The sequence below is a fragment of the Oryx dammah genome, unplaced genomic scaffold, assembly GCF_014754425.2.
Source record: "Oryx dammah isolate SB20612 unplaced genomic scaffold, SCBI_Odam_1.1 HiC_scaffold_5, whole genome shotgun sequence".
In the NCBI taxonomy this organism is placed as follows: Eukaryota; Metazoa; Chordata; class Mammalia; order Artiodactyla; family Bovidae; genus Oryx; species Oryx dammah.
The window spans coordinates 88,666,143-88,678,438 of record NW_024070189.1 but is presented as its reverse complement, the minus strand read 5'-3'; the positions used below and the strand labels follow the sequence as shown (position 1 = coordinate 88,678,438).

The 12,296-nt window shown below is 49.9% G+C and overlaps 1 protein-coding gene across 2 annotated transcripts in view; it reads left to right on the top strand.

Annotated features, from left to right (window-relative positions):
- Positions 1-610: 610 nt before the first annotated feature.
- The window catches only part of GNG7 (G protein subunit gamma 7), a 139,533-nt gene continuing 127,847 nt past the window's right edge, over positions 611-12,296 (top strand). Inside the window, exon 1 of one of the 2 annotated variants that reach the window (XM_040241881.1) lies at positions 611-705. The gene's annotated coding sequence lies outside the window, so the exon portion shown is untranslated. The remainder of the gene's footprint in view (positions 706-12,296) is intronic. The other variant, XM_040241882.1, reaches the window with a different exon arrangement.

Sequence of the window (12,296 nt, the reverse complement as noted above, 5' to 3'; positions counted from 1 at the left end):
TGAGGGCCGGTAAATCTGCATTTTACAATCAAGACTCAGGATATTATGAAACCCTGGACAGGGTTGGGCGAATAACCTTGAGTTTGACCTCTCTGAGACTCAGTTTCCACCTCCGTAAAACGGGGATAATATCGTTTCTCCTCCTAGCGTTATGCAAACCATTCAAGGAAAGGGAGCAGTTATTATCATTGTCCGGAGGTCAAGCGACAGATCGGGAGGGGACCTTCTTACCCCCAAGTGAGCTAGGATACGGATTTGAACCCTCGATCTTACCCGGGATTTGAACTGGCAAATCGCCTCGCGCCTCCTCGACGTCAGTCACCAAGTCACCTCTGAAATTCAGCTAGACCCTCGCGGAGCGGTCCACCACAATGTACCTATTTGCATATTAGCATAGCCCCGCCCTCCGCGCATTCTTCCCTTGCGGGTGGCCAGCCGCGGTGCCACTCAGCGCTCCGCCTCCCGGCCCCGCCCACACCCCACACCCCGCCCTCTCTCCCGGGCGCACCCTACCTCGCTGCCTGCTCTGCGCCCCGCCCCCAGCTCTAGCTCCCGTCGTCGGGGCTCGCGATTGGCCGCATCAGCCTCCGGTGCCCGCCCCCCTCCGGCTGGCCCTGCCCCCGCAGAGGGGAGCGAGTGCTCGCCCGCCCGCGGTGGGTTCGGCTGCGCGGCGGGGCTGAGGCGGCCGCGGTGGCCCTAGCGCAGGTAAGGGCGCTTGCCGCCGCTGTTCGGGCCTGGGTCTGCTGCCCTCGCCTCAAGCCCCGGGGGCAGGGCGCGGCCGGGGCGGAGGGGAGGCCTGGGCGGCTGCGGGTGGGGGAGTCCTGGAACGGCTCCGATTTGGCTAGGGACGGAGTTGGGGGTCGGGGTCTGTGAGGAGGCGCCCGGGATTCTGGGCGGGAGCTGAAGGTCGGGGTCTGTGAGGAGACACCGGGAATCCAGGCTGGAGTTGGGGGTCGGGGTCTGCGAGGAAGGACTAGGCATATGGGCTGGAGTTGGGGATCGGGGTCTGTGAGGAGGCACTGGGGATTTGGGCTGAAGTTGAGATTCGGGGTCTGTGAGGAGACACCGGGGACCCGGGCTGGAGTTGGCGGTCCGGGTCTGTGAGGAGGCACTGGGGATCCTGTTTGGAGTTGGGGGTTGGGGTCTGTGAGGAGGCACTGGGGATCCGGGCTGGAGTTGAGGTTCGGGGTCTGTGAGGAGGGTCTGGGAATCCTGGCTGTAGTTGAGAGTCGGTCTGTGAGGAGGGTCTGGGAATCCGAGCTGGAGTTGGGGGCCAGGGTTCCTGAAGATGGGCTGGGCCCTTGGTTGGGTTAGAGTTGGGGTTCTGAGCTGGGGGTTGAAGGTTAGCTGGGGAGGGGGCTGCTGATGGAGTTGAGGGTTGGAGTCCCTTGAGGAGGAAGAGGCTGAGGCTGGGAATTTGGATTGGAGTTGGGGGTCGGGGTCCACTGAAAGGAGGCTGGGGATCTGGGCTGGAGTTGGGGGCTGTCATTGCAGTTGGGGATTGGGCTGGAGCTGGGGCCCCAGGGTAGCAGGGGAGTGGACTGCGATGGAGTTGGTGATGGTGGAGGAACTTGGGGTCAGGGTGAGCTGGCACAAGGTCAAAGAGCAGACTTGGGGGAACTGAGAGAAGTGGGAGGGGGTCAGGGTTCTTTCTAAAGGCATCTGATGGCTGTCGGGAGAAATGGAGTGTCTATGAGAGATGGGAGAGAGAGTAGAGTGGAGGGAGGTGGGCTAGAGGCTGGGAGACCCCACCCCCACCCCCAGCCCCGGGCCAGATGTTTTGCAGGAGGTTGACTATTCTGGAGTAAATGGGGGGGTGTCTAGGTTTGAAGTCAGTAATGAGGATAGTGGAAGGGAATCGCCCCCCACTTTGGCTAATCATCTGGTGTAGGCAGAGACCCCTTAGTAACTCAGTGAGTTGCAGACAATGGATGCTGGACGCACTGAGGTCTGTTTCTGGCATGCAGGGCACAGAGGGGAAGTGGAAAGGTTTGTGTTGGTGGTTGAATTTTTCAGGAATTTGGGGAGTCAGGAGTCAGGAATCAAAGTAGAAGTTTTGGGGACAATGATATTGAGGGAAGTGGGTGGCACTTGAGTTTCCCTGTGAAGCGGGGGTTGCTCGGGGCTGGAATATGGGTGGGAGAAGACAGGCGAGATGAGCAGCAAAGAGCCTTCACCATTGCTGGATGTCAGCGAGGCAAATGCCAAGTTCTCAAATTTGCTCAGTTGCAAGCTGTGGTCTTGCAAAGGCTGAGAGTGGAAGAGCTCTGATAGGTGCGCCTGCCTTCTCCTGTCCCCTCTGACTGCTCTCTTGGCTGTATCCCCTCTGGGGGTTCAGTTTACTCCTCTGTAAAATGGGAGTAGTAAAACTGGAGCAGGTACCTCACAGGATCACTGCGAAGGTGAAACGAGGAGATGCGTGTACCTCGCACACTCCTGGCACATGGCGAGGATACATGCGTGTTGATAATAATGTTCTAAATTAAGGTTTATTGGGGGGAGAGGAAGGTGGGTGGGTAGAATTACTGGGTTGTCAGGGAGGAGAGGGAAGAAATCACTTGGAGCTTGATTTCAGTCCCTCAGTCTTGGGGTGCATGTAAGAATCCTTTCTGGAGTTTTAAAAAAAGAATCTGCAAAAAAATTTTTTTCTTCACATTATCAAAAATGAGGGAAAAACAACAATGACAACGGACAAGTCTACCTGGATCTGCCTGGATTCTGAAGCTTTATCAAGGAACAAGCACATCTACTTAAGAGAAAGGATGTTGGGTCGTTCTGATGAAGTGTACCCCACAGGAACCATTCGGATGTGTGCCCTGAAGGGGGCCACTGGGCCACAATTATATGCTCTTTAAATGCTTGAGCTTGACATGGGACTTCCCACTCTGCCTTCCAATGCAGGGGGCGTGAGTTCAACCCCTGGTTGAGGAATTAAGATCCCACATGCTGTACAGTGTGGGCAAAAAATAAACTAATAAAAATAAATATATGAGATTTATAAGTTGACTTCCTGTGATGGGCCAGGGTCTTTCCGCTTGGCAGTGCTCGTAAACAGTGCACTGCTGGCCTTAATGCCCGGTCATCCTTTGTGGGGGGCCATCCTGGGCCCTGTGGAGTGAGGAGCAGCATCTTTGGCCCCGTCCACTCAATGCTAGGAGCACCTCTCCACCAGTGTGACAATGACAGATATCCCCAGAGATTGCCCCCTGTCCCCAGGGGGCAGAATCACCCCTGGTGGAAACCCCCTGTTGGAAACAAAACTAAGTTATTTTCTCCTTTAAATATCACATCTCACCTTTCACCCTTGGGAAGTATGGCCATTCAGATTTGGGTTGGTTTTTATGTCATCTTGTGTTCTTTTGAGAGGAGGAAAAAAAAAATCACACCACTTTTAGAAAAATTTAGAAATGCTGAATTCTTTCTAGGTGGGTCTTTCATGTGGCTTTCAAACACTTCTACTGGTTTTGAGTATGGGATTAACTGGTCGGCTGCCGGCACTGAAAGAAGCCAACGTTTGTGATTGTTTTCCTTGGTCGTAACCGAGTACAGGTGTCTTCCTCAGAAGCTTGAGTTCTTCAGATGGTTCTTGGTCTTTTACTGAAAATGATTGTAATCAGTGCCATTGCTTTCTGCTCCATGTTTCAAAAGCCTAGGGCCCTATAGTTTGAAGGGAAAGACAACTAATATGAATTACCCTGACACAGTAAGCTTTTTGCTTACTGAATGGAGGCATTTTTTTTTATATACCCTGTAGTAGTGTAAAAAGCGCCTTCTTCCCTCCAAGGTGTTATTACAAGTTTTCTTATTTGCATCTGGTAATAAATAATTATTTTTAAAATAGTATTTTCTGAGGCACTTGTGTGTGTGTTATTCTTTGTTGGGGGGCTGTGCTGTGGGTCATGCAGGATCTTAGTTCCCCGACCAGGGGTCGAACCCATACCCCCTGCAGTGGAAGCTCAGAGTCTTAACCACTGGACCTCCAGGGAAGTCCTGGGCAATTGAATTCTTGAAACTCCTTTGTAGTTTCTTAGAGAAGCATGGTTGGGCCTGGCCTCCATGACTTTGGAACTTTCTGGAGCTTTCTAGAGGGGATGGTTCCCAGGACAGTTGTATGGTTGCAGGATGTGGACACGAACTTCTCTTTCCATTGCTCCCTTACAGGTGGCTGTGTCTTCACAGCACAAGGATGATTGGCCGAGCTGTGTCTTTGTTCTGGGAAGGTTTGTCTTCTTCAGTCTTCTGTCCTTGATGATGTCAAGGGTCATCTGTTCAATGCTCACTTCAATAGCTCTGAACCTCACTTTTCACCACTTCTTTCTTGTGCTGTCCTTGGGCATGGTCTCTCTTTCTCTCTTCAGGGTCTAAAAGAAAGTATTCATTCCATACGACACCCAGGAGACCTCAGAGACCAGAATGGGTCACTGCAAAGATGGGTGACTTGTCCCAGCTGCTCAGGTCCCACCTTCTCCTCTTCCATCCTGTGATGTTGAATCTTGTCCCGCTAGCTGGTGGGCAGCGGGGCTGGTGGGCAGCTCTGAGACTCTTTTAGGGAAAGTACTAATTCTCCTGGTGGGTGCATGCATGTCTGACTCTTTGCAACCCCATGGACGGTAGCCCACCAGGTTCCTCTGTCCATGGGATTTTCCAGGCAAGAATACTGGAGTGGGTTGCCACTTCCTTCTCCAGGGGATCTTCCTTGACTCAGGGATCAAATCTGAGTCTCCCGAGTTTCTTGTTTTTCTTTTCTTTTCTCTTCATTTTTGTCTTGCTTTTCTTGCATTGGCAGGCAGATTCTTTACCACTGTGCCACCTGGAAGCAAGTTCTCCTGGAGAACCTTGCAAAGGGATAAAGTCTTACTGCTTATTTCTTAAATGGAGGTACAATTGCCACATCATAAAGCTCAGCCACTTTAGCACACACTTCAGTTTTCTGGTAAGTTTATCGAGTTTTGCAACCATCTCCATAAACCTGACTTAGAACCTTCCAGTACTCCAGTAAGATCTCCATCCCCATAAGCAGTCACCCCCACTCCCTCCCTAGCCCCTGACCACCAGGAACCCACTCTCTGTGTCTGTGGATTGGCCTGTTCTGGACCTTTCCCATCAGTGGAATCACACCCTGTGTGTCCTTCTGTGTTTGCTTCTCTCACTGTGTGTTGGGTTCTCAGGGTCTGTCCACGTGATAGTGTCAGGGCTTCTCCTTTTCATGGTTGAGAGACATTCCCGTGTGAAAGAACACACGTGTTTATCTGTTCACTTGTTGGTGGACCTCTGGGCTACTCCTGCGTTTTGGTGGTGAAGCATTGGTCTACTGTGTCAATGGCTTTTTTCTTTCCTGAGTGTTTGACAGCCCTCCAAACTGAACCTCCGTAGTTGGGGGTCGTTCAGGCATGAGCCCTCTGGTTCTGTTTCTCTTTCTCTTGCCTGCATTTCTTCCCTCCTTGAGTTAAATGCTTCCCTGTTTCTTGCTCAGAACATCCCAGCTGGCAGATCAGCCTCTAGTCTCTCCTGCTCTGGTGGGTTGACCCTCACCCCCACCATAACAAGAATCTTCTGTCTAAAGCTGAGATTGGTTTATCATTTTCCCTGCCATCTTCACCCACTCGACAAAATCAAATTGCTCCCTTGGTGGGAGTTGGCCCCACCCCACCTTCGGGCTGACCTTCACTTTGACTCCAGGAACGGTCCCTCCCATTCTGCCCACCCAGCGCATGCCCTCAGCTTTCCTGGATGGTGCAGTTTGCTGTCTCCTTTGTCTGAAACCTTCCTTCCTTCCTTCCTCTCCCCAACAAAGGCTGGTTGTGTGCCTATTTTAAGCTTCAGACCGGGTGCCAGGCGCCGGGAGCACCACGTGAATGAAACACTTGTGTGTGCGCTGGGGGCAGTGTGGAGACAGGCCCCTGGGGCCATCCTGTCCCTGGCCCAGCTCTCTGAGTCAGGGTCCCTGGACGGTGGCAGGGCTGGGGGCCCCGGGCTGTGTATTTCATTAGCTCCCCAGGTGTGCAATGAGAGGAAGCAGTCTTTCAGGGCACAGAGACGTGGGGGTGACACCTGTGCCCAGGACATCAAGGGAAGAGGCCAGAGAGAAGGTCTGTGCTGAGAAGTTTGCTAGGAGACAGGTTGGTGGGGGTGGAGTCATCATGGGCAAAGTCTCCCTCCTCCCTAGCACTCTGGACACCAGGCCTGGTCATCCTGTCTGGGGGGGCCCTCCTGGGCACCGTGCCTGTGGAGCAGCCTTCCCAGCCCCTGCCCCCTCCATGCCGGATGCAGTGCCAAGGGAGAAAGACTGATTTGTAGAAATTGCTCCTTTTTTGGAATTTCTGAAAGTTAACTGTTTGGAGATGATAAAATACAAAAAAGTGACCCATCTTTGCTGCATGACAATTAGTTGAGAGTCTGCTTTTCATAACCGTGGGTGTTGGTGGGTGTGAACATGTGTTTTCTGCACCTGAGGAGGTGCCAGGGTGAGGGGCCAGGTGAATCTGGGATGCAAATGAATCTGCAACCTGCCCGGTAGCTTCATGATGCTGACCACTGGTCACATTTTGTCCTTTTTTGTCAAGGCCATGACCTCGGCCCCTGCCTTCTTAAGAAACCCCTTAATTTGGTGGACTAAAAAGTCAAGAGAAATCAAAGACAGGAGGTGAATTGGGCCAAGTCCATGTAGCTCCCAGGCTGAACAGACAGGCCGTTGCTGGGGGATGGGGGTGGGGTGGGGGGAGGTTGAGAAATAATGCGCCAACCCTAGCAACCTTGTCTTTGGCTAATTGTGTGACTTTCCTGGGGCCCAGTTACAAAGCACCACAGACCACATGGCCTGAAGCAACAGAAATCTGTCTTTTCCCAGTCCTAGAGGTCAGAAGTCTGCAATCTTTGTGGATGGAGCCATGCTCCCCCTGGGGCCCCCAGAGCAGGGGCTTTCTTGCCTCTTCTGGCTTCTGGAAGGTGGTGTTTGTGTGTGTATGTGTGTGCTCAGTCCCTCAGTCGTGTTCCATTCTTTGAGACCCTATGGACTGTAGCCCTCCAGGCTCCTCTGTCCATGGGGTTTTCCAGGCAAGAATACTAGAGTGTGTTGCCATTTCCTTCTCCATGGGATCTTCCCGAGCCAGGGATAGAACCCTTGTCTCCTTCGTCTCCTGCACTGCAGGCAAGAGTCTTTACCACTGAGCCAACTGGTAAAGTCAATTCTCTTTCCCTCTGAGAAGGGAAACCTTTCTGAAAAATGGTGGTTGCCAGCAACCCCTAGTGCCCTGTGGCTCATAGACATATTACTCTGGTCTCTTCCCCTGTTGTCACATGGCCTTCACTCTGTGTGTCTGTCAGAGAAAACCCAGAGCTGGACAGAAGTTACAACAGTAAAAACAAGAGTTTACCCAGAAATGATTGCAATGGGAAAAGAAACCTCATTTTAGAACCGGGCTCCACTCTGAATACACTGCAGACCAGTGGCAATGAGTAGCCAAGGAGCAGGTGAGGGTCAGGGGATGGAAAATTGCTAAGAGGAAGCACTGGGGTAATTCTGGATAAGGGATCTCTCCGATTCGGGGTGCAGACATTGGCTGGGGGAGGGCCTGCAGAGCCCAGTGAAGTATGGGGGTGATCAGATGTGGAAACTGGGGGAAATCTCAGTCCATCAACTTAGGATTCTTGCTGAAATTGTAAAGTGTAGAGATGAACATGGGACCCAAACATCGAGGCCCCAAAGTTCAAGGTAGCCTGAGTAGAACTGGTTAAGGAGAGAATCTGTATTAAGCCTCATGTGTGTGTGCATGTCCCTCTTCTGAGAATGCCAGCTGTTGGGTCAGGGCCACCCTATTCCATGTGACCTTGCTTTAGTGCAGTGACACCCCCAGAGACACTATTTCCAGATCAGGTCCTATTCCCAGCCACCAGGCTTAGGAAGTGTGCATATCTTTGGTGGGAGGGGTACACAGTGTACCCCATACCACCTAGAAAGGGGTGACCCTCGCAAGGTGAAAGTCAGCTTTTTTGGGGGCCCTCTGGTCCTAGTTGCTAAATGCCCCCCTCCCCTGCCCCACCCCATTCCCTCTTTCTCAACACCGGAACAACATTTGCACCATTGCACAGAAAATGGAGAACTTGGGGCCAACTGGGCCCCTGGGAGGAAGTGGGACTTTTCAAGTTCACTGGGACAGGGGGGTAGAGGAGGTCACAGGTGACCTTGCAGCCCCAGGGAAGCTCTTGGTTATTTGTCATCTGCAGGACACCTGTCTTGGCTGCCTTCCTGGTTGAAATGAAAGTATAAGTGTTAGTCGCTCAGTCGTGTCCAAAAAGTGTTAGTTGCTCGGTCTTGTCCGACTCTTTGTGACTGCACGGACTATAACCCACCAGGCTCCTCTGTCCATGGAATTCTCAGGCAAGAACACCAGAGTGGGTTGCCATTTCTTCCTCCAGGGGATCTTAGTGGCCCAAGGATAAAGCCCGGGTCTCCTGCTTTGCAGGCAGATCCTTTACCATCTGAGCCAGCAGGGAGGTCCCCTTCCAGGTTGTGCAGATCCGATGAAGCATCTCCAGAAGGAGGCAGGAGGAGTTCTCTGTAAATATGAGATGTTGTTGTTATTGACACGGTGGTTTTGATTAAGGCAAGATCTCTCCTCCTTGGCACTGAGGACTGCGAGACCAAGTCATCCACTGTGGGGCTGTCCTGGGTGCTGTGGGGTGAGGGGAGGCTTCTCAGACCTCCACCCACTCAATGACAGGAGCACCTAGTCCTGAGGACCACAGATGCTCCAGTCATGGCCCAGCATCCCCTGGGAGGAGGCAGAATCACCTTCTGGAAACCATTGGCTAAACTATTTCTAATAAGATTTTATGATTCTGTGATTGCACTAGAGTAAGAAGATATTTTTCCATAAATGTATTGATTTATGTTTGGCTGCATGGGGTCTCCTTGCTGCAAGCAGGCTTTATCTAGTTGCTGAGAGTGAGGGCCAGTCTCTAGTTGCCACGTGCAGGCTTCTCTTTGTGGTGACTCCTCTTGTTTGCGAAGGTGTGGGGACTTCAGTGGCTGTGGCACATGGAGTTAGTTGCATGTGGGATCTCCCCAGATCAGGGATTGAACCCATGTCCTCTGCATTGGCATGTGAATTCTTATCCATTGTGCTACCGGGGAAGTTCAATTTTTTAAAAAATAAACTATTTTTTTAGAGCAGTTTTAAGTTCACAGCAAAGCTGAGCAGAAGGAACAGAGGTTTCCCCACATGCCCCAACCCCCAACCTGTACACAGCCTCCCCATCATCAAAGTCCGCCACCAGCAGGACATTCATTATAATCAGTAGACCTGCATGGACCTGTCACTGTCACCCAATGTCAGTAGTTGACCAGAGGGCTCATTCTTGGTCTTGTATGAGTTGAGACAGATGTACACTGACATGAATCCACCATGAGAGAATAGTTTCACTGCCCTAAAAATCCTCTATGCTCTGCCAATTCATCCCTCCCTCCCCAGTATTTTGTTTTTATGGGAAAGGAGCTAAGAACAACTTAGTAACTTCGAGTGCCTGTTGGGAAAGGTCTAACTCTATACTGTGTGGAGTTTTACATGAATCATTCCTTTACATTCTCCACTCCCCAAAGCCGTGCTGTCCAACAGAAACAGGGCTGAGCCTCAAATGTCATTTTATTTTTAAAAAGTTTATTTTGTTGAAGTATAGGAGAAGGCAATGGCACCCCACTCCAGTACTCTTGCCTGGAAAATCCCATGGATGGAGGAGCCTGGTGGGCTGCAGTCCGTGGGGTCACTAAGAGTCAGACACGACTGAGCGACTTCACTTTCACTTTTCACTTACATGCATTGGAGAAGGAAATGGCAACCCACTCTACTGGTCTTGCCTGGAGAATCCCAGGGACGGGGGAGCCTGGTGGACTGCCGTCTATGGGGTCTCACAGAGTCGGACATGACTGAAGTGACTTAGCAGCAGCAGCAGCATAGTTGATTTACAATGTTGTGTCAATTCCTGCTGTATAGCAAAGCAATGCAGTTATATATATATATTCTTTTCCATTATGGTTTACCACAGGATATTGAAGAGACTTCCCTGGTCTGTACAATAGGACCTTGTTGTTTATCCATCCTATATATAACAGTTTGCATCTGCTCACCCCAAACTTCCAGTCCTTCCCTCTCCCATCCCTCTCCTCCTTGGCAATCACACATCTGTTCTCTATGTCAGTCATAATTTTATTTTTTAATACTTTTATTGACATCTTATCCTCTGTTGCTCTCTTCTCCTCTTGTCCTCAGATCTTTCCCAGCATCAGGGTCTTTTCCAGTGAGTTTTTTTCACATCAGGTGGCCAAAGCATTAGAGCTTCAGCTTCAGCATCAGTCCTTCCAATGAATATTCAGGGTTGATTTCCTTTAGGATTGACTGGTTTCCTTTAGGATTGATTTCCTTTAGGATTGATCTCCTCACTGTCCAAAGGAGTCTGAAGAGTCTTCTCCAGCACCATAGTTCAAAAGCATCAGTTCTCTAGTGCTCAACCTTCTTTATGGTTCCATTCTCACATCTGTACATTGACTACTGGAAAAACCATAACTTTGACTATATGGGCCTTTGTCGACAAAGTGATGTCTCTGCTTTTTAATATACTGTCCAGGTTTGTCATAGCTTTCCTTCCAAGGAGCAAGGGATGTTGCCTCTGATGCTACCTAGTTAGGGGCTTGGATTCCCATAGCCTTCTGGGTGGGCAGGGGTTAATGATTTGGGGACAAATGTATGGAATGATTCTATTTCCCATAACATCGTGCCCTACTGAGATGGACCACTGATTCTCTTTAATGTCTCGAAATGTGAGAGACATGCATCTTAGAAATGACAGGCTCTTAAATGTGATGAACTGTGGCTTCTGATAGCTCAAAAAGAAGTCATATTTTAAAACATCAATTATGTTTATTACAACAGTCTTTAAAAATGTACAAACGTGAAATTTTGTTTATAAATGTCTGTGTTCATAGCTTTTACATTATAAATCCCCAAAGCATGTAAAGTAAATTAAAACAGATGCAACGAACACATATTCAGACAAACTCTTATAATGTCAGGCGCTTAGTGTTTTGTAGAATGATGTTCCAGGAGTCACAGTTTGCCAGGCAAAGCGTCCCAGAGCGAGCTTGGAAGAGGCTGGGTTGACGTGAAAACTAAAGCTTCCTGCCCTTGGCTGGGCGCCCACAACGGGGCTCCTTGCTCAGCAACTGCTGAACTTAGCAACGCCTTTCTCTTTAGGTTGAGAAACTGACAGATTAATTCTTCCAGGCTGACTTTTAAATATTTGAGGCAAGAGTGAGAAATGGAATTTTTTTTCCCCTTAAATTGCTGCTTAATGAAATGCAGAGTTGTTTTTGACTTGAATGATCAGTAGCAATGGGGTTGGGGGGGCTTTGGGGATGAGCTGGGCATTTATTGTTTAAAAAATAGATTGGCTTCTCTCTCTCTTTGCCTTTGTCTCTGTCTCTCTTTTTCTGTTTCTTTCTTCCCATCTCTCACTCTTGCTGTCTCTCTTTGTCTCCCTGTGTCTGTATCTCTCTGTCTCTCTTTCTCTTATCAGACATGTCCAGGAGCCTCTCCGGGACTGTGTGAAGAAAAACTGAAACACATCCAGTGCTGTTTACAAACAGGTTTGGGGTGATGAAAGACAGGGGTTCTGGAAACTTGGGTTCCAGTCTCGGCTCCATCTCTGATTTCCAAATTGTCAAAGTCCCCCCACTCCTCTGGGCCTCCACTTCGCTCGCTGTGAAATGGGTGTAGGATGAGCCAGTACCCATACCTGCCACTCTGGTACCACAGCTAGCATCCCACATGTCATCTCTAGGAAAGATGGTGGACTGAGTTTTGAGATCTGTTTCTTTTTTTTGTTAATTTTATTGAAGTATAGCTAATTTACAGTGTTGCAGTAATCTCTGCTGTACAGCAAAGTGACTCAGCTATAATATATACATTCTCGTTCACATTCTTTTCCATTATCGTTTATTTCAGGGTATTAAATATAGTTCCCTGTGGTCTACAGTAGGACCTGGTGGTGTATCCATCCTATATATACTAGTTTTTATCTATCTGCTAATCCCAAACTCCTTGTTTCCTTTTTCTTTTTTTTTAAATTAACTTTTTATCTTGGACTAATTGCAAATGTCCGGCAGGGTCACAGGTAGTCCAGACGATCCCGGTTGCCCTTCGCCCAGTCTCTCTCACCCCAGCACCCTTCCCCCCTAGAGCGCCTGTGCTGCCCCCAGAGCTCAGTGCGGGCGCATTGCCATTGACTCAGGCCCTCACTCAGTT